At 42.7% G+C, this 24,833-nt stretch overlaps 1 protein-coding gene across 21 annotated transcripts in view; it reads right to left on the minus strand.

Moving 5' to 3' along the window:
* The window catches only part of CADPS (calcium dependent secretion activator), a 468,804-nt gene that overhangs the window by 258,579 nt on the left and 185,392 nt on the right, over positions 1-24,833 (minus strand). The window lies entirely within an intron of this gene.

A 24,833-nucleotide genomic window follows, 5' to 3' on the forward strand; every position in this document is an offset into this window, starting at 1 on the left:
GACAGACATACAACGAAGGAGCCAGTAATATAACTGTTAGAAATGAGTGGAATAGACATGGTCCTTATCCATAGTGCCTACATGGCATATATCTTACAGCTGTCCCACCCCTAGACCATGGAGATTAATCAATCATCATATTCCTTCTCACTGAGCCCTAAGACTTTCTCAGCCAGTACTCCAGATGGCCACTACCACTGAATTGGTGTTGATATCTAAGTTGAAATCTGTCCTTGTCTTCCCTGTAGTTAGAGCTCTTAGGAGTAAAAATCATCATATCCAAGCATAGATAAACCTGGACAACTCCTTAACTTCTCTGGTTTTCTCATCTATAAAATGAAGGGGTTGGTTATATAATCTCCATCCTTACCACATCATTGAAAGAGACGCAAACATTTCTGTAAAGGGCCAGTAATTATTACTTTTGGCTTTGAGGGCAATGAGATCTCTGTTGCAATGACTCAATTCTTCCAATCCAATGTGAAAATAGACATAGACAATATGTAAATTAACGAGCATTTCTGTGTCCCAATAAAATTTTACGTGCAACAACATGGGGCAGGCTGTTGTTACTGATCCCTGCTCTATGAATTAAGTTTATCTCTTTATTTCCAAGCAAGTCTGTTGTTATCCTTCAAACTGTAATTAAGTTTGTTTTGTTCAGTAATTTGATTGATTCTATTTGTAGAAAAGTTTAACAAATAGGGAACAATGGCATTCAAATAGAATGGACTTTATTCCTCTTTATAGCGCATATTAACTCACAACAAAAAGTAGCTTAAGAAGTATCTGAGTTTTTTAACTCCCTTTCCTTTAACAGCCATTTTTATTTAGAAATTTGAAAATGAAAACCCAGGTCCAGAGGCGCATGGGTAGCCCAGTCAGTTAAGTGTCCGACTCTTGATTTCGGCTCAGGTCATGATCTTAGGGTCATGAGATTGATCCCCATTGAGGGCTGTTCACTCAGCAGGGAGCCTGCTTGAGATTCTCTCTTTCCCTCTGCCCCCTCCCTTCTAAAATAAAGTAAAATAAATAAAAGCAAAACAAAACAAATACCCCACCCAGATCCATGCTTTAAAAAAAAAAAAGAATCTCATCTATGGTACCAATTAAGTTCTCTTTAATATGATATAAATAGGAACACTAAAAAATTTATGGTCGTAATTTTGAAGCACTGTCAATGGTCTTTTTTTTTTTTTAAGATTTACTTATTTATGAGAGAGAACAAGAGAGAGAGAGAAATTTGAGTAGGGGAGGGAAAGAGGGAGAGAGAGGCAGAGAATCTCAAGTAGACGCCCCGCTGAGCATGGAGTCAGTTGTTGGCTCTTGGTTTCACACTGGTCATCATCTCATAATGCGGAGATCAAGACCAAAGATCTGAAAACCAAGAGTCAGAGGCTTAACCAATTAAGTCACTCAGGTGCCCCTTGGTTTGTTTTATAAAACACATAAAAAATCCATCTAGCTTTGTATTATGCATTTTTAGCACCTGATTTAATTCAGGAGTTGTCTTATCTTCTCCTTTCCACAGTTTGGAGGGGCAGGACTCTTTCCTAGATCATAAAGACTGGATTGCAACTTTTGGCCATATAGTCTAAGGTAGAATTTCCCAAAGAGTTCTGCTAAAGAACAATCTTATTAAATACTCCAGAAGGGTTCCAGAACTATGGTCAGTTGAGTCTCGAAAATGGTGTATCAAAATGCATAACGTTTCTGAGAAGTTCTGTGGTGAGGAAGTCTGCTAGATTTTAATCAACTTAATTATTCTCTAATTTAAACTGAAATTTTTATTTTTTTGCACAGTACTATGCCCAGAGAATGAGGCAGAAATCCTGTTCTACATACATACAAAGAAAACCACCTGAAAGCAGTTACACTGCTACTCAGGGGTCCACCCATCACAAGCTTCCCCATAGGCGCACATGAGAAACACGGTAGCCTCCACGCTGTTTTTAAGTGCCAATGAGCTGTCTTCATTCTACTCCCTTGGAAACCCAAGACTTCTTTAGCTCCAGGTGCCAATCCACTGCGAACACTCAGAAATGTCTTGTTCAAAATACATATGCAAACGAAACGTCTGACTTCCTCCTAAGAAGCGGCAAAATGATTAGATTATGGGCTAAAGTTGGGAATTCTGTCAGAAGATACAGTGTTCACAGAGGTTAAAACTGAAAACAGAAAACACAGCCCAACAGAACCATCCCCATTACTAAGTTTTATGGAGGCATCTGGCCTCATCGGATGGAACTAGAGATAGCAGATAATGCTGGCAAAGAAGACAAGTAGGCTAGGTCTACACTATGCTTCATTCATTAGTTCATGCATTCTCTCGTTTACTCATTCTCTTATCAGATTTTTATGGAATGTCTTGATATGCCAAGACAGCGGAATACAGAAAGGAATAAGACAGACTTAGTCACTGCCTCCATGGAGCTTAAATCTAGCAACAACAGATAAGGTTATTTCAACATTTGGGGCACAAAAGAGAGGGGACTAGGATTTATTGATGCCTATGGCAAGCCTGGGTATCCTATGAACTGTATTTCAGTCTTTTCTCAAAGAGTCACAAGAACTAGATTCTCCCAGGAAAAGGGCTCTGGGGTCAGGAAATGCTGCTCCCTCCTGGAAACTTATAATACATATTAGCATGATTATGGTTTTGAACAATTCTAGAATTAATAAGCCTCCTACTGAACTGAATTTAATTTTGTCTTTTAAGCAATTATTTCACTGAAGAATATCCCACAGGGCAGTTTGGGAAATTTCACATGTGAAACAGTTTTCAGTTTTACTACCTTATGCAGTAGGCTACCATTATCACACCCATTTTACAGATGAAGAAACAGAGTCTTAGTAAGGTTCAGGAATTTGCTGTCGTTCACATAGCTGGTAAAGTGGTATGACCCACTAGAAATGGAGTCTGGCCAGTCCCACAAGAAGCTCTTTTTCTCTGCCATTATGTTGGCTTCTTTCTTAAGTGCCTTGTTTGCTTTCCTAACTGGTCTAACTCAGTGCCCTCACTTTGTTCCTTGTATACAGGGGACAGTTTAACACATCGAGCCACCACTAGGGGGCAGAAATGTCTACCCTCCTTCACCTGTCATGACTGGCTGATGTCTTCTGGAGAGGCTACAGCAGGGCCAGAGCCCTCCCCAAGAAATGAGAGCAATGGGTGTGTCCTTATCCTGGCTCTGCCCTTTAGTAGCTTTGAGACCTTAAGCAAGTTACCTAACCTCTCTGCGCTCCAGGTCTCTTAATCTGAATAATCTGTGTAATAAACTGACCCAAGGCTATTATGAGAATTCAACGAGACACCGGGTATAAAGTGCTCAGCCCAATTCTTGGCACACAGTTTCCTGAACCAACCCTCCAGAAATAGTGGTTGCTGTTTGTGTTATCAACAAGCCCAGGATAGCTGTACTTCTCACATGGGCCACAGTGGGGCGTCCAAGATTCAGACGAGAATGTGGCAGATGGGGACCGTGTCCCTCTGCAGTGTGGATGTGGGGGTCCTGCTCTACAGTCTGTGCATGAGAAAGGAAGGGATCAGGGGCTCCCATCTCTTGACAAATTTCCTTGGCTTCCCACTGTCATCACCATTCTCCGGGGTCAAGTCCCTTTGCTCTGTTAGACTTTAATTAGAAGGAGTGACCAGAAGGTCGAAGCGGCTGCCTGACAGCTAACGATCTAACAGAGGATTCTGAAAAAAGGAAATGCAACCGAAGCTCTCTCAAACAGTCGGGCATGATAGAGAGGGCCATCCTCAATCGAGGAGCTTGACAGCCCCACTGTATGAAATCCAAAAATATAAAGAGGAATCAAGTAATTACTGTTTCAAGTGCTGGAAAGAAAAAGCCAGAGAGTGAACTTCCATGGAAACGAGGTTCTGTTTACTGCACTGGCCTTTTCCACCAAGGAAAGGAAAGATCAGCTGGCAAACCAGGCCAAGGGCAAACCTTTCTGTTGACAGCTCATTAGGGTTAAAATATGTACATGTGCATGAAGGCTCTTTACCTAATTAGACAAATAATCTTCCTACTAGCAGAGGTCAAGCAGAGGCAGAGTGGTGGTTGTCATGATTTGCCTGCCAAGCAAAGGGACTGTTTCACTGCACTCTTCTCTTAAAGTGATGGGGAGCCGAGCTCGGCACTGTCCCATGTTGACAGGTATCACCTAAGCTATCAGTTCCAGCCCATCCGGGGGCTTGGGATTCTCTCCTGCTCATGGTTGTGCCCCTTTAGACCATGCAGAGGCAATATCTCAGACCAGCATTGCCATTGGCCTAGTGCACACCTGCAGGAACACCACGCAGCAGGGGAACCAGGCCTGAGAATAGGGCAGAGGGGACCCTGTGCCCAGCTATCCTGCTAGTTCCGTGACCTTGTCATGTTTCTCAACCTCTGAGGCCAGGCTCCTCAACTGCTGAGGGGGGATCACTTTGATCTTGCAAAGCTACTGAAAGGACTAAATGAGACAGCGTGTGACATGTTTCAAGGGAAGTCAGGCCCACCTGGGTCCAAATCCTGGCTTTGCAATTTCCTTCTTCAAAGAGATTGAACAAGTGACAGAAACTAAGCCTCACTTTCCTGGGATAACATTAAGATACCTACCCCTGTGTGTTCTTAGGATTCACTGAGAGGATATGCATGCAAAGCACCTAGCAGGATGCTGGCACATAGTAGGTCCTATAGTTTAGAAAACAGTTTCTAGAATTATCCCGATTCTAGGGTGGGCACTCATCAGATGTCATCTCCCCTCCCTACCGTTTGTAATTTATGATGGAAACTAGACCCAGGGATGGGGGAGCCCTGGAGTGGACAAGAGGAGCCCTTGTTCTGGTCCTCGATTTGCCCTTAGCTGGGAGACCTGGGGGCAATGTCATGACCTCCCTATCCATAGTCCCTCCACCCGAGAAATGACAAGCCCTCTCTATTATGTCCCAGGAGTCTCTGCAAAGTCTAGACAAGCATTTCTCAAAAGTCTATTCTGGGGATACTCGTCCTGCAGAGAAAGGGGGTGGCAGTTAGAGTGGGCTCTCCCTCTCCTTCCTGGAGAGCTGCGAGACACATGGGTGAGAAGACAACCTCGTGTGGCCCTACATCTTCCAAACCTACCTGATCCTGTGTGTGACATGTTTGTGTAGCACATCTTGGGATGTGCTCACCTAGGCAATTCTCCTGTGTGCTGCATTTTTCTCAAACTCATGGACACATCCAGTTGTTTGGAGGGAGGAGAAAGGGAGGGAGCAAGCCCACTAAGTAAATGGAGCTATAGATCAGCTTAAGAGGGGCCCTGCTGGGAACACTCTCGAGGGGGACAGAGAAATTGTCACTGGGCCCAGACTTGGGATCTCCTCATTAGCCCAAGGCTCTGGAGGATCAGGCGGCACAGAGGACGTCCTTGGGCACCAGCCTTCCCTAGGATGCCTGATTTCTTTAGGCTCACGCATTATGAATATGGGGGTAAGTCCAACTCTGGACACTTCCGAACCCATTGTTCTTATTGCTACACGGCAGGTGCCAGTCAAGCAAGAAGCAGGCAAGATTCAAATACGCAGAAAAAAAAAAAAAAAAAAAAAAAAAACACCAGAAACAGGCAGACTATTTTATGCACTATTTGAATAATTGCTCTACTTTCTGGAAAAATCTACCGTGCTCAGCCTCAGAAGCAATGCAGCAACTTCAGCCTCAGGAACACAATGAAAATGATCCCGAAGTGTGACAGCAAGGAGCATTCGAGACCACATAGCTCCAGCCGGGCGTTGGCCCTGCGGAGCTCCGCTGTCTGTCGGACACCACGTTCCCCCACGCCCTCTAGGACACCACACTGGGCTCCTTGCAGAGGCCTTTGGAAGGGCTTGTTTTCTCCTGCTGCCAGGCGATGGCACACGCTGTTTCCCACACCTGGAACATTCCCCCTTGTCTCCTCCTTGATGCATAACCAGTTTCTATTCTTCATCCTAGGCTTTGCCGCAAACTCTTCTCTGACCCTCCGCAGTTGGTGAGTTTCTCCAAGCTCTCCTAGCATCATCCACCACTCCTCTTCTTAGTACTTTTCACAGCTGTAATTTTACATGCACTTATGTGATTATTTGATGTTTACCTACAGCACTGTTAAGGTCCAGGAGGGCAGGGATGCGTGTGGTTTTTGCTTCTCTCTGTGTTCCCAGCACCTAGTACAGTGCTGAACACATAGTGGGCTCTGATAATTGCCTGACTAAAGGACTGAGTTAATTAACTGTGACCCAAAGAGGGAAAGTGACCTGCCCATAGTCACACAATAATCAGTGAGAGGGCTGGGACCAGCTTCCCCACCTGCTAACTTCCAGCTTGCTATATTTTGCTGCTTAGTGACTGGGTTCTGGGAAGGGCCATTCTCTGCAGAGGGAGGTAAAGACCGACCTTTGCTGGCATGTCACCAGTTACATTCCCGATAAAGCCTTCTTAATTGTGGGCTCTGGGGGCTTGAGGCAGGTACGTTGTCAGCAGCAGCAGTGCAGGCCACCTGCTGACCTAGGTTCATTGGGTCTGTTTTCCTGGTTCCTCTCCACTTCTGAGCCTGGCCTCTCGGTTCCCAGGGATTAGTGTCTGGGAAGGAGGCTCCCGAAAGCTACTGCAGAGGAGAGCAGAGGCGCTTCCCTGTAAAGCACTGCTATGAGCTGGCACAGTCCTCCTTTCCTGCACAGCCCTATGGGCTTTCTCCTCCTTCACAGGCAAACTGCTCCAGCAAATGCGGCTGTCCTGGCACGCTGCAGTCTGGAAAGTTACAGCCAGGACAGCGTCAGTTTCCCTCCAGGGGATGTGGGTGTCCAAGCTCCTGTCTCAAGAATGGACTGATGTTTGCACTGTGACTACATCACAGCATTCAGCGCCTGGCCGCCGCCTCCAAACTCCTTTCCTGCCCACCTGTCCCCCCTTGGTCCATGTCTGGTGATGCTGTATGATGTGGTCGGCAACGGCTGCTCTCCCCCTCGACTAAGTAGCTTCAAATCCTTGCCTCTCTCCTTTGAGGCCAAGTGTACTGAGCAAGTTATGAGATCTCTTGGAGCCTGAATGTCTCATTTTTTTGAACTCCCTTAACTCTTAAGAGGGGAATAATAATGATAAAACCTACCGCATGGACTGGCGAGAGGTTAAATGAGATGGTATGTGTATGCCCCTTAGCAGAGTGCCTGGCAGGCCTTCACTTCCAGTAAACCTCAGCAGCTCTTAGTACTTGCCATTCTGCCGCCTGCATATCTCATCCTCACACAATTTCTGATCCTAACAACACTTAAAAGGGGTCAGGACAGGTTTTCCCTATTCTGAGGAAGGAAACCAAGTTTCAAAAGATTAAGTAGTTTGCCAGTAGTTTCGGAGATAATTAGCCATTCACAGAGGAGTTAGGCCTTAGAAAGTAGAGCATAGATTTCAGAATTGGAGAACCTTAAGATCAAACCCAGCTTCTGTCACGTACACACTGTGTGACCAGGGCCAGGGCCCTCAACCTCTCTGAGCATCACTACCCGTAGCTTTAAAGTAATACCCTCTGAGGACGACTGTAATGATTATCATAATAGACGTTCTCACACTGTAGGGGTTCAACACATTGCAGGACTATTATTCTGGTTTTATTACTGGGGGAGGATCTCCTGCAGTCTACAGGCTTGCCTGTGATCTGTCTTTACCAGGGCTCTGTTCCAGGGCTATTTCTAGAGAAAACATGGAATTTGGTGTCCTGTGCATATGCAGTTCCATTCTGTTTTTATAAAAATCACCTAAGGGGATACTACCTTATTTGTTGAGGAGTTAAAATAAGACCATTAGTGTCTCTCTTTACCATGCCTTACTTCCTCTCTAAGAGAAGACCTTGAGTAGGTCAAAGTTCCCATCTGAGGGAGGTACTTCTTGATTGCAAAATGTAGGGTTGAACTCCCAGAGTTTGCCAGCCAATAAGAACAGCCTCTGCATTTGAGTCACCAGTTTTATGTCTTTGCTGGCTTCTGGCAATGCAGTAAATATAACACAAGAGCTCCAAATGCAGTAATTCTCGGAGCAAGCAGCAAATAAATACATAAAAATACCCCAAACAGAAAACCAATCTATTCCTTTATGATCCCACAGGGTTCAACCAGTCTCTTCCCATTCTCGCCCAATCCTGGAATGACCTCCTCTCTCCTTTCCATTTCATTCATTTTTTTTTTTTTAAAGATTTTAGTTATTCATTTGACAGAGATCACAAGTAGGCAGAGAGGCAGGCAGAGAGAGAGGAAGGGAAACAGGCTCCCTGCTGAGCAGAGAGCCCTATGCGGGGCTTGATCCCAGGACCCTGAGATCATGACCTGAGCAGAAGGCAGAGGCTTTAACCCATTGGGCCACCCAGGTGCCCCTCTCCTTTCCATTTCAAATCTGACATGTCACTCAGGGTCTGGGTTCAGGCCCGCTTCCTGCAGGGAAGCCCTCCTTGAGGGCTTCTCTAGGCACCTAGAGCTTGGCTCTCTAGGCACCGGCAGCCAGCCCAGCACCTAAGCCTCCTGTGTGTTCACAAGTCTCAGATCCCCTTTCCCCACCAGAAGAGCTATAGGGCACAGTCATCAGGGACACAGGAACTGGAAACAGTCGGATCTGGGCTCAAGCTTTGCTCTGCCACTTACCAGCACTGTGACACTGCACAATATACAGTACTGTGTCTGTGGCCTCTTCTGCAGAGTGGGAGTCCTAACAGTAAGGGTGCCAACAGCAGAGGCTTGTAATGAGAATGAAGAACAGTTCTCATAAAGCACTTAGCATGATCCTTCGGACAGGATGCGGGTCTACAGGTTCAAGGCTATAATTTAGTACTTTTGAGGCCAGACACTGGTTTTTATCCAGCATGAGGGACACAGCTGTGTTTTTTATGGATCATCTTAATAATCTTCACAGCTGGGGCTGGGAGATGGTCCAATTCACCTGCACTGCCCTGAGGACACAGGGAACTGAGTCATTCAAAGAAGACTGGGTACTGTCTTTCCAGGTGGGAGGGGGGCAGCCGAAGCTCAGGGTATTTCGTGAAGCAGGCAGTTTTGCGAAGAGAGGATGCTTGGAACTAGGTTGGTTTATCCCACTGTACTTGTGCATTACCTTCTAAATATTTCTGGAATCCACCTATTCTGTTTATCCACTTCCCCAGGCCAGGCTGCCATTGACTCTGTCCTGGACTACTGACCTATTCACCCGCATCCTTTCTGACATAGCAGTTCTCAATCCTGGCTGCACAGTGGGATCTCCTGCAAAAGATGGAAAGAAATTCCAATATTCAGGCTGCAGCCGGACCAGCTAAATCAGACATTTGGGTTGGGCCCAGGCATTAGCATTTTTTTTTTTTTTTAAATCTTCCTGTGATTCCAACATGTAGCAAAAATTGAGATCTTCTACCAAAAACCAGTGGTTCTGAAACTATGGTGCACATAAGAATCAACCAGAGACCCTGTGAAAACAGAGCCATGGGGCTCATCCCCAGAGAGTTTTGATTCAGTGGGTTCAGGGCAAGACCCAAAAAGGTGTTCTTCTAACAAGGGCCTGGATGATGTTGATGCTGCAAATTATATGTTGAGAACAAAGGACTAAATCCACGCCCAGCAACTGGATCTTGCTCCTGAGTGCCTTGTCAGTAATGCTTCATTTTCCTTGGCAATAGGAGTCTGAGGTCCTTCTCAAAGCCTCAGGAGCTGGTGCCATCTGGTTCCCGCATAGCTCTCCAGCCTTACCTGCCAACACTGGATCTTGCCCTCCAGGCTCCAGTCATTCTGTGCTTCTTCTAGCTTCTCAGTCAGCCTAGGGCCATGAAAGAACAGTTCTTTCATGGCCCTAGGCTGATGCACAAGCTTTCCCTTCCCTCCTTCTAGCCTTTGTGTGGCTAACCCAGGTTTGAACCCCCACACTGCTTCCTTAGGAGACTTTGGGGCCCCAGGCAAGGTCACTTCCTCTAGGCTCCCACAGCATCCTGAACCTCCTCTTTTATTGCTTCCTTCACATTTGCATTATTTGCTCCCTGCTGTGTTCTCTGCAAGACTATAAAAGCCTCCAGGGCAGGGACCTTGTCTGTCTCATTCACTCTAAGATCTGCAGTGACTGAAGCATGGTAGGTGAGCTAGGAATATTTGCAGAACTACATCTGAGATAGAGCTAATAATATCTATGGGGCTTTTTTGGATGAGTTTGTAAGATAAGTTTGTCCAGGCACTTAGTGTGCTTTCTGATGCTTCATAGGTGCTCAAATCATGACCTAAAGGGAAATCCGAGTGCAAATGGTTTAGACATATTAAACCCTTGTTGAACATATAACTGAAATTGAGTATTTAAGTGCAGAAAGGGCAAAGAATTAATTCACTCAAGTGTGAATAATTGAGGTGTGAACCAATGAAACTCTGGGAGCCTCAGTTTCCTCATCTGGAAACTGGGAATATTAATACTCAACTAGTCATTTAAAGCATGTTCACTAAATGTTTACTTTGTACAAAGGCATTGTGGTTTGAGCTGTGAGAGCAGAACAGACAGGGACTTTGCCCTCTGAGCTAATGGTCCACAGGACAGCTAACGATACTGAATCCTATGGCCTGGCCATACCACAGGTCTCATTCATTGCCTTGTTTAATCCTGAGATAAGAATTACTGTTATGATCGGGACGCCTGGGTGGCTCAGTGGGTTAAAGCCTCTGCTTTTGGCTCGGGTCATGATCCCAGAATCCAGGGATCGGGCCCGCATTGGGCTCCTGCTCGGCGGGGAGCCTGCTTCCTCCTCTCTCCCTCTCTGCCTGCCTCTCTGCCTGCTTGTGATCTCTGTCAAATAAATTAAAAAAAAAAAAAAAAGAATTACTGTTATGATCAAGATCACTTCACAGACAAGGACACTGAGTCTCAGAGAGATGAAGGTAATATCTCAGAGAAGGGGTAGAGCTGGGGTATGAATTCATTTCTGCCTGAATCCGGAGTATAAGTTTTTCAACAGTTCACTGTTGTAATGTTCAGTGGGGATACCTCTCAAAAAAGAAGGGTGGTTTTTCAAAATTGGTGAAGTACTTCACAAATGTAAATTATTATTTTCCTAGTCGTTAGTCTTGATTTTAGTTTTTACTAATTTCTAGAATTCCGTTGAGGCAGCCAGTCTGATGGAAAATGGTCACTTTCTCAAAATGAGCCCTAGGAGATATTGACGTAAATATTACAGGAAATAAAAATGCTTTTCTGTACTGTTAAATAATTTTGATATCACATCACTGAGTCATGATGAACAGCAATTTGTAACTGGCAAAAGTAATGTGCTCCACAGGAAATCCAGAAAACATCCAGCGATGTTTAAAATACCTCTATGCACTAATAAAATTAATGCTTTTGCTAAAAATGCCCACTCTCTAAGAGGAAGTGAATTTCATTTTCAAATATCGATAAGGCTGCATAAAAGTTATTCACAAGGACAAAGTGAAATTGAGTTTTCTGGCTTCTATAGTGATGGCTCTAGGGAATGTGTAGGTTCAAGCAGGTAAGTGTACGTGTGTGTGTGTGTGTGTGTGTGTGTGTAACAGACATCTTGAGCAGTAGAAAACATTTAGAACTATAAGTCATAGAGCAGTTCATGTGAATTAAAATCGAGGCAAAGCAGTATAATTTCCAGGGTACACGAGAACTGTCACATACACCTCTGTTTCTTTTGAGTGGCACGTCACAAATACAAGACGTGCTTAATGTCAAGTCCCAGGCTGATCATTACACAAGTACCTGGTAGAAATTGGGTCTATTCATAATTCTACCCACATATATCATTATCTCATTTTGCCTGCCCTGAAGAGTGTGCCTCTACTGGTGACACCATTGTTTAAAGCCAAAAATATTTATAAAAGGTGGGTTTCACATGATTAAGACCTGTCAAAGAAACAGTTAGTTCCTGGTGTCATATCCATAATCAAGTAGATGTATTTTCTATTAGTTATTTAAAAAGTATTAGTGGGCAAGAGGAAGAGGCAGTATTTAAAAAAAAAAAAAAAGAGTGAGATCCTAAATTTTCCAACAGATGGGATAAAAGAAGTGATTTAAAAACATCAAATTACATTGTCTGAATTTATTAAATGCTTTCTGCTTATAAAATACAATGTCACGTGTCACAGATGAGCAAAGGCATTAGAATATCTATTCTGATATATGTGACAGTTCTTAATTTATTTGTGGGAATATATGAACACCCACTCTTGCCACATTCATAAGTTGGAAATGGTGGGGGTGGGGGATTTGGAAGTAGAAGATTCTGTGTTTTTGATGAAGTTGGGGTCAGTAATTCCATGCAAACCACAAGCAGGGATAATCGTGTGTCATACTGAAAATATGATATTGAAAAAGTAAATTTAAAAAAAGGAATAGATTCATCCAGATACCTTAATTTATTCCTTGATAACAGATTAATCCTGAGATCTCAAAGGCTTAAGACAACAGTGTTTTTTTATTGCTTATTCTACATGTCCATGTGGATTATGGGGGACTCTGTTTCACAGTCACGCAGGGACCCAGGCAGATGGAAGCACCACCATTTTGTGACTCTGCCATCTCAAAACGTGGCTTCCAGGCTCACTGTGACAAGACAACACAGAGCATGGATCTCCTGGCCTATTTGCTGGAATTAGTCATATGGCCCTAACTCTTGCAAGGGAAACAAGAAAATGTAAGGGAACATAGAGAATATTTTGTCTCCGTCACAGAAAACAACTGTAGATTCTGGTTTAAAAAAGTAGAAAATCTTATATCAGAAAATCTATTCTGAGTATATGGAAATTGCTCTATTCTCTAGTTTACCTGACCTTTGTGATAATTCTACATCAATTCAAATTAACACAAGTGAACATGGTGAAACATAATTAAATTTTCATTGTAAAAGGCAAATAAATATGTCTGTGGCTGAGAGGAGGAAAATTTAAAAAAAAAAAAAAAAAAGAAGAAGTACACTCCTCTGAGAGAAAAATCTGCAAATAAAGAGTATTTTAAGCACTATAAATTAAAAGAATACTGACAGAAAAACATAATTCTGGCACTAGAGAAGTTCAACTCAAGAAGGCCCTAGGGCCTCACAATCTAATTTATTTCTGATGTACTTAACAATTGTCCAGGCAAGAAACACTTTGAGCGGTAGATCACCACCAAGACAGATGATTTCTTGTCTCTTGAAATTTTATTTGCAATTCAGACACAAGACTAATCCTCTGTGAAACAGTTTTTAAGATTAGATAGTTCATCTACTGATGTTGCCCTTTCATATTTGCAAAAGTACCTGAGTTGAATTTCCCACCTAAGGGAATGCCTTAAAAAGCCTTTAGAGAAATAAATTTGTAGCAATTGTAGTAAATTTTACCCCACCTCATAATTACTGTACAATCTCAAAGGAAACAAAAATTTAGCCAGGAAACTCAATTAACCACCTTAAAAAATTACTTGCACAAGTAAATTCACAACAGGGATTGTGTTTTTTTAAAAAAAGCAATACCAAATATATGTGTCAGGTCAATAACCTGCTCTGTTTGTGTTAGCGTTCCGAGGCACAGAAGTGATTCGCAAAATGGTGCTTTTCAACAAGATGATTGTTATATTCTAAAGCAAGCGAGTGGAAAAATACATTTTTGAGAAATGGTTTTAACATGAGGTAAAACCCAAACGATTTTTAGGTTAATAGCTCAGCTATCTCCTGACGTGAAATGGGTGTCCAAAATATATTTATTGAGGGATTGTCCATAAATAATTTTTCTCCATGTAACTCTCAATATTCTAAGCTAATCTATGTGCTTTTTAAATTACAAAATTATCTTCTATGTTTTTAATCATAATCAGGGTCATCATTAGCAACTCTATTAAGAGATGACTAGATCACTTACCTATTCATTATATTTGATAAAAATAAGGGAATGATTGAAACTGTAGGATTTGGAGAAAATGAGATACCGAAATAGATGTGAATATCTTCTGAGTAGTTGAAAGGACTGTACCGATATTTTTATTGTTGTTGTTGATGGTGCTTTGTCCCCTTTTAAGTCTTGAAGGCATTCTGCTGACATTTCAGCAGAATGTGTATCCCTGTAATTTCTTATTATAAAATTCTGCCATAGAGATATCAAATCATGATGCCATGAGGTCCCCGCTGGTTTCAGACGGTGCTTAATGGAGTCTGTCTCTTTAGTTTGACATGTGCAGTTGAGTTGGAAATGGCTGATTAAAAATTTGGAGTCAACATAGGCAGCCAGCCTGCACGGAACAAGATAACGCCCCAGGTGACAGCCTGTGGCTTTGATGTAGGACAGTTGGAGCGGATCTTACACTCCTGATAGTAAGTCAGACTGCTGCACCCGGCAAGGAAAAAATTCTGAAAAATTCATAAGCTTCCCTATCATTCATAATTAATCTCTAAGTCAACAAGCACTGGCAATTTATACTGGCCAGCCCTGGGGAAGAGCCACGGACTGGAACTATACCTCCTCTTGCAAACCCCTCTGGATGATTCATTTCATGGCAAACTTTAGTTTCTTATCAGGAAAGCAGGGCTGCAGAAATTCAGGAGACAAATAAAATCTTTAAAAAGGGGGGGTGGCCCCTGGGTGGTTCACTGGGTTAAAGCTTCTGCCTTCGGCTCAGGTCATGATCCCAGGGTCCTGGGATCGAGCCCTGAATCGGGCTCTCTGCTCAGCAGGGAGCCTGCTTCCTCCTCTCTCTGCCTGCCTCTCTGCCTACTTGTGATCTCTGTCAAATAAATAAATAAATAAATAGAATCTTAAAAAAAAAAAAAAGAAATTCAGGAGACAATCTTCAACATAAACGGTGATATTACCCATCGATTTATAGGAGGAAGGCATCAGGTCTCCCCTTTACAAAAGTCTCCTATGAAAAGGTTAGGATTCCACAGACACCCAGACTGGGATTTTTTCTGACAATTTCTACAATCTCCATAGGCTAGTCATTCTTGGCCAGGTGAAGAGTGGGTGTGCTATGCCCCCTGCCCCCAACTCTGGGGAACATTTGGTAAAGTCTAGAGACATTTTTGGTTGTCCCAACTGAAGGAGAGAGTGCCAATAGCATCTAGTGGGTAAGAAGCCAGGGTCACTGATAAACATCCTGTGATGCCCAGAACACACCCCACAACAAGGAGTTACCCAGCCCCAAATGTCAATAGCGCCAAGGTCAAGAAGTCCTGCTGTTCAACCTCAGGCAAGCAAGATGTGCGCCCTGACAGCATCTGATTATGGAGGCCAAGAGACGCTGCTAGACTGACATGGAGGCTTAGCTTCATCATGTTAATCCTCTAGCTGTTAAACATTTCCCAATACTACCAGCTGGGCTGAGATCTGAAATGATTTGAGGAAAGAAAGAAGATGGGGAGTTTTGGCCATTCATGCTGTGGTTAAAAATCTGTTCAAGAAGGTGCCAGGTTTGCAAATAATAATAATAATAGTAGTAGTCATAATCTGGACAGGTGTGCGTGGAACCCTGCTTTCGAGGTTATCTCAGAGAGATGTGTAAAGCACAGGGGACTGCAGGGAAGCCTGCCAGCAGCCTTCTGGAAGCCTCAGCCCCACTTTGTGCTGTATGTGCCCCTGCTTCAAGCTTCTGTGTTCTAGGAGGACGCTGCAGCCCTGTCCCTGGAGGCACATGCATCTTCTCTAACATTCTGCCAGGTGGGGGTGCCTGGGCGGCTCAGTGGGTTAAAGCCTCTGCCTTCCGCTCAGGTCATGATCCCAGGGTCCTGGGATCGAGCCCTGAATCGGGCTCTCTGCTCAGCAGGGAGCCTGCTTCCTCCTCTCTCTGCCTGCCTCTCTGCCTACTTGTGATCTCTGCCAAATAAATAAATAAAATCTTATAAACAAACAAACACAACATTCTGCCAGGTGTATCCTCACACCAGGTCCCCAACCTTTTGCTCAGAGGGTTAGGGTGACATGAACATATAACCAACAATCCTTGATTTAAAATTTAGAGATTCCTGGGTGGCTCAGTCAGTCAAATGCCTGCCTTTAGCTCAGGTCATGATCCCAGAGTCCTGGGATCGAGTCCCGCATTGGGCTCCTTGCTCAGCAGGGAGTCTGTTTCTCTCCCTACCTCTGCCTGCCATTCCCCCTGCTTGTGCTCTCTCTCTCTCCCCCTGTCAAACAAATAAACAAAAATTTTAAAAAATAGTAAGATAAATCCAGAGATGCTTCCCAGGACCAAATCAGAACAAAAGAGGTAGAAAACCTGGGGGAGGGGGGGTAGGAGAAAAGTAGGGTGAGGGGAGTGTCTAGGTGGGTGATCCTTTGATTCCTTCATCAAATTCACCTTAAGATAAGAATAAAAACAAACAAACAAACAAACAAAAACAAAACACCAAACCACTTCACTTCCAATCAGGTAAAAGACTTTGACCTCTTTCCTGACTAAATTCCATTTACACTAATCTTCTTAGGTTTCCCAACGTCACTGTTTCATAACGGAAAAAAAATAATGGTTCTAACATCTGTGTTTCTGAGGTTCTTTCATTGGAATGAGAAACGACACTGATCTTGTAGAAAAAGAGCTTGCAATGAATTCATTTTACCCAAGAATATTTTAAGCCAGTTTTTCTTTCCTGATAACTACACAGTGAGCATGAGGTTGAGATTTCTGGGGCCCAGGTTTTATACCATCCTTCCCTTGTTAAAAAAAAAATTAAGCATAAATGTATGCATACTTTATGTATGATTTCTTGCACAAACAAAGGTGCAGGGGAGGAACACACTGACCCAAAGAAATATTTCTAACAGACTGTTGAATGGGATTCTTCCTGCCGTTCAAGAATTGGAGACAAACTGTAGGGGGATAATCACACCTGGGGTTTACTGAGAACTGTCTGACTTGACCCCCTGCCCCTAATCATCATCCCACTGACCCTCCCCATCAGGCTTGCCCCATGGCTATAGAAGCAAAAGACCAGGAAAGGAGAGGAGAGGAACTGATAGAAAGATAACTATCAGGGTTCCCGGAGCATGAGTAAGGGGCAGTTACTATGGCTTTTCTTTATTCTCCCTGTAGGGCTACCTACTGCTCCTCCCCCAAGAAAATAACAGAAAGGCTGGGATGCCAGCAAGAGAGTGGGCATCCCATTTTTTCCTGTGGGATGACTGCTCGGTTGGCTGCATTTAGTTGAACAGATCTAAAACTCAAGGAGAACTGGAGGAAGAGGTCATGATAGGGGAGCACCTATGCCCTATCTTTACTATCACTATTTGGTGTGTCTAAAATGCATGATTTTTTTTTTTTTTTATGGGCCAAGTGCATACCGAGAAAAGCAGCTGAGCTAGAGCCATTCTGTTGGAAATTCATCCTCGTGGGTAGATGCCAGTGCAGGGAACCCTCGCAATCAGAGGCTCTAGAATGGACCCCCAGGGATGAGAGCTGATGTGTAATGGAAGACAAGAGGCTGAAGATGGTCTCTCTCATGAAAGACATCTCTGCATGACTAGGATCTCCTGGCTTCAGAGCCCGTATCAGATGTGCTGTTGCCCTGTCGACGATGGGGTGGATGCTCGCACCCCACCCTGTTCAAAGTCACCCCCTGCCATCTTTCCTCTGGAAGGGCAGGCTTCTGACCACATCTTATCTTCCATACTCTTTTCTCAAAGGTTCTCCTGAAACCAGGCACTTGCCATCACAGAACTCAGGTTAGTCTGCATTTGTACATCCATTAATACGATTGCTGATTGATGCCTGTTTCCCCATTAGATTATAAGTTCTGTAGTTTTTGTTCCACATAATAATCTCAGAGAATAGCATAGAGCCTGGTGTGTTAGGTGCTTAAATTCTTGTGGAAAGAAAGGAAATAAGCTTTCTATATGTAGCATTCCTGGTGGCCCCTTTTATAGCATTTACCACTTGGAACTTGGCATTATTATTATTAGTATTATTACTATTATTATTATTTGCACACATATCTAATGCTCCTACAAGACTAGAAATTTCTAAGGACAGAAACCATACGTAGTTTCTCTCTAGATTTCCCATCAAACCTTAAAGAAAGAAATGGTGTGCACAATTTTTGTTATTTGACAAAGCCACATGAACAAAAACCTAGACGGGATTCTTATCCTTCCAAGTTGACCCTCAGAGTTCCTATTATAAAACCTTGTTTTGAAGAGCTCTGGTACTTCAATCACTGAATCAATCGCTTCAGTATATCTACATGGTCTCCAAAATTCCTCTGCTTTATTCTAAATTCTGTTCCAAACTGACTTATGCAATAGGTAGGGAGGCACACAAGTGCTGCGTGTGGATGAAAAGAGGGAAGGAAAGACACTCTAGGCCTTTTGTTCTCCAGAGGGAACTTAGTTGGGGAAAAATCATTTTGAAAAAGATCTACCATGTCTGTACCTGTAAAGGGATTAAAAAGTATTTATTTCAGGGCTGCCTTATTAACTAACAGATTCAAAGGCAGTAAGAAAATAATCGGAAGGAATGGTAGTGAGCTATTTCTGGCAGCACAAGGGATGAGGCAATTTGGAAAGGTGGAGGCTTCCTTCCTCAATAACTGAAATCCATTTCACAGTCCACAGATTTTGTGGTTGTACCTTGATGCCACAATAAAAGTATTTCTGGAATCAAGGAATGAATTCAGCTTTTTTTTTTTTGACGTTAAAGATAAGTGCAGGAGCTATTTTTTTCGCTGTTTATTCTACTTTAGCACAGGAAACCTATACCCAGGAAAGTGGTGAATCACTAAATGACCAGAAAATGCCAGAACAGACCCACTCAGTCTCCTAGAGGAGCTTGCTTGCATGGGAATCCTTGCGAGGAAGCCCCAAGCATGCGGATGCTAGCTCCTGATGACTGTCTTGTGTACTCCTCTGCAAGCACTATTTCCCTACTCTGAATGTTAGTGCTTCAAAAATCCCCTCTGAAAACTGGTAGCGTCCAGTGAGTCACAGGATTTTCAAACCAGTTCATTTTAATATCCTCCTTCACTCGGCTATTCAACAGAATTGGAAGCTGAGAGGTCAGGACACACTAGTTTAATATTTCAAAATTCTTATTTGAGAAATCTGGACCTCTGGGAAAAAAAGGTTTCTAAAAAGGATAATAATAGAGGTAGTTCATTCTTCCCTTCTCCTTCTTTCCATAAGTATTCATGAAACATAGATTGTACCAGGCAATGTGGTAGGAGCTAGGTGTATAATAAAAAGCATAAGTGAACTAATTGGCTCTTCTCTTATGAAATGTATAACCTAATGAGGGATGTAGACATTAATTATGCATCTTAATAAAAACTTACAAATAGATTATTGTTCCAAAGGATGAGAACAAAATTATGTGACAGACATCTGAGCTAGTGGCTCTTGAATTGAGAATAAAAGGTTAAGTAGAGATTAACTAGGTGAAGAGTGGAAAAGCACATTGCAGACAGGCATATATGTGCAAAGGGCCTGTGGCAAGAGAGAATTTGAAAGCAGATTAGCATATGGCTGGAGTACAGGGTGAGAGGGGGAGTTATATAAAAGGCTGGGGAGATATACAGAGGTCAAGCTACATAAGGTCATGCAAAGACTGTGCATGGGGTCTTGTAGATCATGGAAGGATATTCCTCTTTAAACTAGAAGCAGTAGGAAAGCACTAGAAGTTGTAAAGCTGGAAGGAAGGATGGAAAATATAGAGAGGTGGGATGAGAAGCTCAAATTAGCATTTCAAATGGCATATCTGGAGAATGGAGAAGAAGGTTAAGGGCAAATGGAGCTCCTAAATATAAGTCTCCTAAATATACCAAGTACCTACGTTGAGCTAAGTACCTTATAAACTTCTTCGATGGTGACTATAATCTCACAAAGAAGGACTTTTTATATTTAAATATTTTATTTTAAAATAGTTATAGATTTATAGAAAAGTTGCAAAGATAGTACAGAGAGTTCTCGTATACCCCACACCCAAGTACCTCTAGTGTAAATATCTTGCATTACCATGGTATATTTGTCAAAACTCATGAATCAATATTGATACATTATTATTAGTTAAACTCCATAATTAATGTGGACTTTCTTTGTTTTTCCCCTAATGTCCTTTTTCTGTTTTCAGGATCCCAGTAAGGATAATGCATTACATTTTGCCCTTATTCTTACTCCTTTAAACTGTGAGATTTTTAGACTTTCCTTGTTTTTGATAACCTTGACAGTATTGAGAAGTAGTAGCCAGGTATTTCTGGAATGTCCCTCTATTAGGGAAACACTGATTCTTCTCATGGATAGACCAGGTTTATGGGTTTTGAGGAGGAAGACCACAGAAATGAATATCTGTTCTCAACATACCATACTGAGGGTACCTATCACTGATATCCACCTTTATTACCTTGCTAAGGGAATGATTTCCAAGTGTTTCCATTACAAATTTACTTCCTCTCCACCTCCTCTCTTCACACGGCTTTCTTTGGAAACAAGCCACTAAGTATAGTCAAATGTTTTGATACTAATCCTTGAATAGTACCTACGTAAATTATTTGGAGTTCTTTTGTATGGGGGATTTGCCTCCCATTTGTCTCTTCTCCTTTATTTATTTAGTCATTTATTTATTACAGCATAGACTTAAGGATATTTATTTTATACTTTACATTGTAATAGTCCAATGTGTCATTTAATGTGTTGCTTTAATTGTTATCGATTAGACCTTTGGGAGTTCTTTCTGTTGGCTTCTGTGTCTCGTTAACATATGTCCATTATTCTGTGGGTTTTTTCTTTTTCTTTTTGGAGCAATTCCTTACTTTCTGGCAAATCCACGTTCACCTTGTATATGGTCTACTCTAGCCCCAGAATTAGTTATTTCTCTAAGGAGCCCTGGTTACTTTCCAAGAGAATGGTACCAGAAACCCAAATATGGGCATTAGATGTGCTCACTGCTGCTGGGAAAAGAAGGATTTTTATCCCCAATTCAGATGAGAACACAAATGATTACAAAGCTTAAGTGACTTGCCCAATAAAGGACAGAGCCAAGATTCAACCAGATACCTCTTCTCCATTCTCCTTTGTAAGAACACTCTAAATTTCATTCTATATCCACCATTTCCCTCACTGGCTCATACATTGTGGGGAAAGCTGACCCTATCCTCAGCTCCAGGTGAGCACCCTTCCTGGCTTAAGTCATTCAGCAGGTCCCAGGTAGCTGGCCACAGGGCCTAGACTATGGACATGAGATCTTACATAATGCATATGCACCAATCAGAAACAAGATGACATTCTCTAGAGGGTTTCTGGGTAAGAGACGTTTTCACCTTTCTGAGAGCGATGCTGGGGGGAAATTCTTTTTTCTGCTGGATATAAGTGCAACTGTAAAAAGAACCTATGGCAGGTAAGATGATGAGAGAAACACGGTGAGAGAAACAGAAGGCTGAGACTTTGTTGAATTTACAACCATAATAAAACACAAGATCATATTCAGTTGAAGATTCTATGACCAATTAAAGATGGAAGGAGACTGACCTATTTGTTTACTGATAATTTATAATATGCTTACTTTGCTTCCAGAAAAGAATGAAGTGGTTTCCAACAAGGCATGGATGCAACAAACCTCTATAAACAAGGCTAAAAAGGACAAGGATCAGCTGGAATCTGGCAACAGTAACCTCATTCAAAAACCCAAGCTAAGGAAATGTAGTAAGACTGAGCAAAAGTGGGACTCTGAATTCCTAATCACAAAAGGGGCAAAATGAAGGGCTTGATGAATTCTTTTGTTTGCATAATCAAATTTTAAAACGGCTTGTTCTGAGCCCTGAAGGGAACCTGCCACTGGACAACCTGCCAATGAGACCTATGATGATGCCATAGGAGCTGGCATCAGGGAGCGTGGTTTCACAATGCAGGGACATTTCTCCGAAGGCCGTTTCTTATACCCACTCTCAATAAAAGCCAAAGGCATAAAGGACAGTTCCTGAAGGCTGCCCAGGAAACCCAGGATATACTGCCCAAGTGGGTAGACTTTTAGGGAACCGATTTAAAATCATATGAGAAGGAGTGCCTGGGTGGCTCAGTCGTTAAGCATTGGCCTTCGGCTCAGGTCATGATCCCAGAGTCCTGGGTTCGAGCCCCGCATGGGGCTCCCTGCTGAGTGGGAAGCCTGCTTCTCCCTCTCCCACTCCCCCTGCTTGTGTTGTCTCTCTCTGTCAAATAAATAAAATCTTTAAATAATGTAAAATAAAATCCTATGAGAGGACAAAGAATCTCAAGGACTAAAATAGTTAACATGTCCCTTGGCTTCTCCCATTAAGCATCCACTGTCTTGGTTTCATTTTTAACTGGAGATCTATGGTAGAGAGCATGGAAATGAAAACGGGCTTTGAGCTCAGTATAGCACAGATAAGAATTCTGACTGTGGAGTCGGACACCGGGCTTGCCTTTCTCATTATTTGTGTGCGTTTTAGCCACTGTTCTTTAGTCATTGGTTTTTCAAACTGTGTTCTACTGATTCCTAGGGTCTCTTGTAGGTCCTGGAGGAGGAGGGCTCCAGACTTTCCACCCTCACTTCCAGCAGAGCAGCTTCAGACTTTAATCTGTGAAACATTTCATTTGAAAAAAGGATCCTGCTACGAAATAACTGCACAGCAGTAACAGAAACCCATTTTTGACACGGAAAGACATCCACGTGTACTCACAAAGATGGGGAAGCAGGGGGCGTTACAGGTGTCCAAAGATTGTGTAGTAAATAGTCTCCAAATGTGTTCTCCGGCCAGACCCTCCTCCCTGGATTCCTATGCCCCTCCTGGGACAGGAAGTACAATTTTTCTACTTCTCTCTTGGAATGTGGGCTGGCTCGGTGACTTGCCTTGGCCAACAGGATGTGGCTCAGTTATGCTCTGGCACTTTTGAGTCCAAGCCTTGCGTGAACTGGAAGCTTCTATTTCCTGGCTCTCAGTGTCGAGGTGCCATGCTATGAGAAGCTCAACACATGTGGAGAGGTTGTGGGGAGGGAAATTGAGGCAGTCAGTGGAGTCAGTCAGCCAGCATTCATGGTAAACCGCTTTCCATGTTTCAGCTGAGTGGACCCCGCAGCTGACTACAAGCCCGTGGGCTATCGCACAGAATGGCAACAGCACCCACCTAATCCCCGCCAATCCATGAAATCATGACAGATAATAACATGGTTGCTCTTTTAAGCCACAATTTGGGGGTTAGTTTCTTTTGTACTCATACATAACTGCAACAAGGGGTGTTTGTTTTCTTCTAAGTAGTTTTCTGATTCTTTAAAATATTATGTCACAATAGATACATTATTTAATCCCCTTGTTTAAAAGTGAACTATAGAAGTGTGTAAGTAGAGAAATGACATATTTTGCTTTTATGATGACTTCCTTTGTGCAGTTCTTATAACCAATAGCATGGACACTGGCCATCAAGGCACGATGTGGTCACGAAGCAGAATAAAGCTAACCAAGTGTCACAGGTACTGAAGTTGACCTGCCAACACACACACACACACACACACACACACCCCTGACACAAGTGATCTAGAAATGTATAATCAACGAAACAGATAATTAACAGACTCTCTATGCAAGAGTTTGGTGAAATATAAATAAACCATATAAACCAAAGAAGAGGTGATAATGACACTCATGTTTAGAAGAGAGGGGGACCTAAAATATCGGACCCTCACACTTCAGTTTAGGGGTTCGTGTGTGAAGTAACCCGATCAAACATGAGAAAACTGCGGGAGAGAGAACTACGAATGAGTTTTGGAGAAAACTCAGAAGAAAACTACAAATGAACAATGGTGCCAAGAGAATAAATTAACTGCATTCCAGTGAATGAAAAAAAAACAACAACCAACAAAACCCAAAAAACCTATGTATTCCTGGGAAACAGAACAGCTTGTTTTTCTCTATATAATATTTCAGAAGCATAATATGCCCGTGCTGCCCTACAGCACCAAAAAAAAACAAAAAACAAACAAACAAACAAACAAACCATGAAAAAAATCCTACTTTTTTTTTTTTTTTTAAACCCATTTTTTCTAAGTTATTTCAGAAAGTCAGGTGGGAGACGCAGTCAGCGGACCAGCTGACATCAGCGGCCTGGAAGGTGTCTTTGGTTCCAAACAACATAAGTACATGTATGAGTTAACTGAGAGCCTGAAAGATACTTCTCTTGAGTTTCTGAAGTGGTTTTTTTGGTATATTTTCTTGCAGCTGGAGTTAACGTACACTCTAAGTCATAATGCAAGAAGAAAAGTGATTAATCTGCCAACAAGGGGAATGAATTTAAATCCCCAGGTTTCATGATGGCATATGCTTGAGGATTTACTCTTTCCATTCCTTTTGTGTTTGACCTTTAAAAAAATTTTTTTTTCAAAGATTTTTTTTAAAGATTTTATTTGACAGAGAGAGAGATCGCGAGAGAGGGAACACAAGCAGGGGGAGTGGGAAAGGGAGAAGCAGGTTTCCCACCGAGTGGGGAACCCAATACAGGGCTCCGTACCAGGACCCTGGGATCAGGACCTGAGCAAAGGCAGATGCTTAATGACTGAGCCACCCAGGCAGCCCTGTGTTTGACTTTTTGAATGTCCTGTTAATGGAGTATATTTCGTGAAGACACCTTGCCTGTCTAGTATTGGTGGTTCATAGTCAGTGACGTCTAACTCAGTAATTTAGTGTGTACTTCAAAATAATAATTTATTTAATATTATGCAATTTGATAATATCTTTCACTTAGGGGTGTCCTAGGGTGCCCTGGGTAATGAGGTAGGGATGTATTTTAAATCGTCAGGGACTGGAGAGTTTGCTGTCACTACTCATACCCTTTGGTCTCATGCTCCTTCCCAATGACTGATGCCGGGAAGATTCTGGGCTCATGCTTGTTCTTAGTGACATCA

Source organism: Mustela lutreola, chromosome 2 (assembly GCF_030435805.1).
Source record: "Mustela lutreola isolate mMusLut2 chromosome 2, mMusLut2.pri, whole genome shotgun sequence".
Taxonomy (NCBI): domain Eukaryota; kingdom Metazoa; phylum Chordata; class Mammalia; order Carnivora; family Mustelidae; genus Mustela; species Mustela lutreola.